Below are 6000 nucleotides of genomic sequence, written 5' to 3'. Positions count from 1 at the left end.
GGCAATGTGACATTTTTTTTATTGCAGAAGTAGTTTCCCATTGCCTTCTTCTGGGATGTTTTCCCCCTTGGGATTCTTTAGTGGTCTCCCCTCCAGTCCCTACCCCAATGCAACCATCCTTAGTTTACAAGCCCAGCCAAGGTTGGCACTGTATTGCCACCTGCTGGGGAGGGGAAGGAAAACAAGTCCAGAAATAAAACCTTTAGAATAAAGATGACTTCCATCTGAACGCTCAAGGAACTTAGACCAAATTGTATGAAAAGTGTGCCCCTTTCTCCTCTGTAAACTTTTCATCATATAGGTGTGTTGCCTCCATGTTTTGCCTCAATAAGGTGCTCTGTGCCATGTCATGGAGGGTTGCAGAGTTGGTTTTGCTACTTGTTCTTTTATTTGAGGGATGTCTTCTCCCCAGGTACATCTACCCATCGCATCAGGTCCCATAGGAGAGGCAAGTTATTGGTCCCATCTGCTAAAGAGTTCCATTTGCTGGGACCCAGGAGGTGGACCTCTTCTGACATGGCACCCGCCCTCTGGAACATCATTCTCACAAGGTAACATTAGCCCCAAACCTATTGGCATTTAGGAAATCTCTCAAAACCTGGTTCTTTCAACAGGCTTGGGGATCCCAAGGAAGGTGAGGTGGCTACACTGTGTGTAGCATGCTGGTCCATTCTCTGGTGGTCTTACTTTTATCTGTGTTTTAAACTTTTTAAAATTGTTTTATATTTTTTAACTGTTGTTAAAAATAAAATATTGTTGTTTTATAATGGTTTACTTGATTGTTTTATTGTACTCTGCCCAGAGTCTCATATGTGAGATGGGCAGCTATATAAATTTAATAAATCAATCAATCCAGAATCAGGACACAATGGTTCACTTTCTGAATTAAAAGCTTCACTGACACACATGTTCACACAACTATCTATACAAGCTAAAAGGCTAGCTGACCAGGCTGGGTTTGAATTCCAGAACTGAGCTGGTGTGCTCACCATGCAGTGTCCTTCCTCTCCATGATGGCTTCCAAGGACTGCAGTTCCTAGTCATTTCCATCACAGCTTGACCAGTCCCACTTTGGTTCTTTTGTCATACCTCCTGGTCCTTTTCCACCTGATGATCCCAGGCTCCTCCAGTTCACATGAGTACCATTTACTGCTTTGGGAACCCATCTTTGGTTGCAGGAACTATATCTTGAATCTTCTTCTTCAAAGCTGTCATTTTCAACAGGTTGTGAAGGCTGAAATCTTCCAGAAAATCCCTTCTGCTTTTATGGTCTGCTTCAAATGGATCTCATATATTCCATCTTTCATGTATGTCCATTAATACCTACGTACAAATACATGGTGGAAGTTCTCTGTGTGTGTGTGTGTGTGTATAGCAGCATCCACTTGGGGGCTTGAATCACACACCCTTCTTAGCAACCAACACCTAGATGAGCAGGAAACAGCACCAGATAAACAATCAGGGAAGAAACAATATTCCACCAAGCTCAGACAACACCAAGAACCCAACAATTAAACCCTGATCTCCATCTATTTTCTCCTATTCAAATAAATCAGTCTAATGAAAAAAGCACTGGACCATCAGGATAAGCGCCTCCCATTTTTGTGTGTGCTATGACATTGCATACATGCCCCAAAGTGGCAGAATTTATGGTGTGATGGTGCAATGCGTCCCCCCCCCCTTGGTGGTCAAGTTAAAGGGGGTACTTTCTATGAACTTTCTTGGAAACATATCAGCCTTGCAATGCTCTGCCCATCCATTTTTCACAGTGAATATGAAGTTAGAAGTATCCTTTTTGAGTCATGTAGAATGTATACAATACATGATATTTGGTGCTTCAACAATCTGGTTGGGGAAAAACTTTCAGGGGGGAAGGGATTAGCTACAGAGCAAGAATAGAACTTGTATGATGTTAGGATCAAAAGGCTGGTTTTCCACAAATGTTTAAGAGAGAAAGGAAAAACACAACAACTATATATAGCTAGTGCTATTGTTCCTATTTGTCCTAAGAAAAATGAAGGAAAACAAAAGGACATTAACATCTACTTAATAAGGTGTAGGAAGTCCACAAGAGCTGAACTTGACTGTTCTCAAAGAAAACTTAAACAAGGTGAGTAAAGTTTCATTGAAGTCAAGCTCACCTACTGGTGACTTCATGGACACATCCATGTAGCTTTCCTGGCAGCTGTATGGAAATAATTTGGCATTTCCTTCTTCTGAGATTTTGTCCTAACTTTTCTGGGATACCGCATAACTGGTGGTTTCCATCCAGATAATATCCTGGTGCAACCTGCTTAAATTTTCTGCGATCAGCCAAAGTCAGCTTGGGGCTGACTCTAGCAGGGTAACCTCTGATGTGATCCTTTTCAATTCTCTGATTCTGGGTAGTCATTTTGTGAAGTTCCAACAATGTTTGGTCACTCTACTAGCCCATCATGCTGAGCCTTGGGTCTACCCCACTGATCCAAACTAATGTCTTCCTTACAGATGGAGGAGGATCAGACAGATCATTCTGTCACAGTGAGGACTGGATAGCACAAGCTGTAATGAAGCTGCCATAGGCCAATGTTTCAGGCAATCTTTGTCATCCATAATTCATCCAATATTAGTGCTCAAAAAAGAAGAGGATCAATCGACAGGGGCAGGCCTTGTGTGAAGTTTTTCCCAATGACAATCCCCCATCTGAAATGACTGCATTCATAATAAACAAGCCCACTGTAGCTTTTGTGGCACTCTGTTTTTCACTTATTCATTGTCCCCATACACCTTACTCCAGTGACAATGCATTCTTATTCAAAATAGTTTTGATTGGATGAGAAGAACCATCAGTAAAGTCCTTTTTGATCTGAGGGTGATTATATTACAATTGCCACGGTCAATATGCAGCCCTATATTCCCCACTTTGTCAATAGAGCCCCATTATAAATGCCTGTCTGAGTTTTAGAGGCTGACATTTGGAACTCTGTGAACCATGCTGAGTTAATTTAACAGATACGCAGACGGGGATGTTGTGAGCAGGCTGACAGAGCACACTGGTGCACCTGCTCTGTGGACAGTTAGTTGTGTGCAGTGGTCCACAAACTCATTATATGGGGGATCAGGTGTGTTCATGAGCTTGGAACCTCTAGTCAGCTCGACAGACTCCACAGCATTTGCACAATGAACTCTCAAAAGTAGACAGACCCTCTTCTATCTCAGAAAATCTATCAGAAACAGAATCTATCAAAATGGATGCCAATCCCTCAATGCAGAAAATTCCCATCTGGTTAGGCTCACCTTGACCATTTGGTATTAAAGGAGCCTACATTCAGGTGGCTCGTCTCAAAATGGGAGCAGATTTGTCCTAAAATCAAGATGCTTTTGAATAAACATAACAGACATATGTCTGGTATAAGCCATAATAATGTCATGGGAGGCAAAGGCATCCACAGAGGAGTCAAAAATTCAAGATAGCAGCTACAACCAAGTCATCAAAGCCCTTTCTTATATGTGTTGCATGCACAACACATATAAAAAAGGGACAAAACTTAGATTACACATTTGTGGATGCCATCTTTATTTTTTTTTATTCTCCCCTGCAAGTGTCCCTTGTCATTACAATTCACTACACCAGTGTTTCTCAACCTTGTTAACTTTAAGCTGTGTGGACTTCAACGCCCAGAATTCCCCTGCCAGCCTTGCTGGCTGGGGAATTCTGGGCGTTGAAGTCCACACATCTTAAAGTTGACAAGGTGGACAAACACTGCACTACACAATATATCTAATGAAGAAAGCTATGTTCGAACAATGGGATGTATTGTGGCTTACCATGATAAATTGGTTTCTGCATAACTTGGATTCCAGACCATCCTGCCCCACAAACTGCCCTAATGTATTTTGGCCTAGCCTAGCCTAGCAGGTTGGGTGAACTGGGTCACTTTGTTTGCTTGATTGTTAGATGTATGTATGTATATATGTATGTATGTATCTTGATTCTTTCAGGAACTCAAGCCAATATTCTTTGCCCACATTCCCCCCATTTTCCCCACAAGAACAACCTGGTGAGATAGTTGAACTAAGAGGCAGTGACTGGCCCAGATTCAACCCATGAGCTTCTCAATTTGTCTGTCAATGGCTGGTTTGTCAGAGTACCAAGCATTTAGGAACTCTCCTGCATAGTTGGATCTACCTGGTTGGAAGTACCTACAGTTTCTCATTTGGAATTGGGTTTCTATTTATCAGTGTGTTTTGCATTTAAACAGTTTTCATCATGTCTTTTGACTGCCAGCTGATGCTCCTGGATACATGCTGTCAGTCTTCTATCTGTTTGTTCCCACTGTCTTTAACCCTTTAAAGTTGCTGTGTCTTTTCCAGGATCACACAGAAGCTCTCTGCAGCTTTCTGCAAATAATCTTAAGAGGCAGCTACTTTAAAGGATTGGAGACAGATGCTGTAAACTTATACCTCTCTCACATCAAGGCACCTTTTTGGAACTGAATCTGATTATCACATGGCCCTATTCTTATTCTCAACTTTCAATCCCAAGCTGCAGTCAATCAGTTAAATGTTGTTGTTGTTTATTCATTCAGTCGCTTCTGACTCTTCGTGACTTCATGGACCAGCCCACGCCAGAGCTTCCTGTCGGTCGTCAACACCCCCAGCTCCCCCAGGGATGAGTCCGTCACCTCTAGAACATCATCCATCCATCTTGCCCTTGGTCGGCCCCTCTTCCTTTTGCCCTCCACTCTCCCTAGCATCAGCATCTTCTCCAGGGTGTCCTGTCTTCTCATTATGTGGCCAAAGTATTTCAGTTTGGCCTTTAATATCATTCCCTCAAGTGAGCAGTCTGGCTTTATTTCCTGGAGGATGGACTGGTTTGATCTTCTTGCAGTCCAAGGCACTCTCAGAATTTTCCTCCAACACCACAGTTCAAAAGCATCGATCTTCCTTCTCTCAGCCTTCCTTATGGTCCAGCTCTCGCAGCCCTATGTTACTACGGGGAACACCATTGCTTTAACTATGTGGACCTTTGTTGTCAGTGTGATGTCTCTGCTCTTAACTATTTTATCGAGATTTGTCATTGCTCTTCTCCCAAGGATTAAGCGTCTTCTGATTTCCTGACTGCAGTCAGCATCTGCAGTAATCTTTGCACCTAGGAATACAAAGTCTTTCATTGCCTCTACGTTTTCTCCCTCTATTTGCCAGTTATCAATCACGCTGGTTGCCATAATCTTTTTTTTTTTTTTTGAGGTTTAGCTGCAAGCCAGCTTTTACACTTTCTTCTTTCACCTTCATCATAAGGCTCCTCAGTTCCTCTTTGCTTTCAGCCATCAAAGTGGTGCCATCTGCATATCTGAGATTGTTAATGTTTCTTAATGTTAACTATTAAGGCTTTGCAAATTTTCAAAAAGATGCTTGGGTTTGACAATGGCTAAAAAAGGTTTCTGCAAATGTGCAGAAGTCCAATCCTATTAATGGAATCTCTTGAGGAGGCTTCAAGGTAAAATATTTAATTAAGGAGCATCCTGTGACTCTACACCACAATGTGGAAAATTACATCCGTTTGTGGTATAAAATGCTTTGTTGAGTTGTTGACAGCCAACCCTGTCTTGCACAAACAGACCCAAATATAAACACAACTTTCACAAACAGCTTTAAAAAATACTCAAAAAAACCCCTTTTTTCTTAGATCCTCAGCTGTTTATGGCATCTACTATTCTTTTTAAAGAATCTGTCATGGTGATTTTAAAGCCAACCAGTGGCTGTATATCTGTGGTAAACTTTAAGGAAACTGCCAGTATTAGATAAATTGATGCTATTAAAGTTCTAAGTTATGGCAGGCAGGGAGACCAATGCATACCTTTCTAGTTTATGCCCTTTCTTTCCGCCTACAACACATTTCTGTGCTTCATTCAGCTCCTTTTATCAAACTCCTGAACACGGCAATCAAGCCTGTCTAAATTTTGTTTCCTTTATCAGAGGGAGCTAGTGACACACCTTTATATATTGTCTCATCAATTG

Source organism: Candoia aspera, chromosome 2, assembly GCF_035149785.1.
Source record: "Candoia aspera isolate rCanAsp1 chromosome 2, rCanAsp1.hap2, whole genome shotgun sequence".
Classification (NCBI taxonomy): domain Eukaryota; kingdom Metazoa; phylum Chordata; class Lepidosauria; order Squamata; family Boidae; genus Candoia; species Candoia aspera.
The sequence above is the reverse complement of the archived record's forward strand: the minus strand, read 5'-3'. Positions refer to the sequence as shown.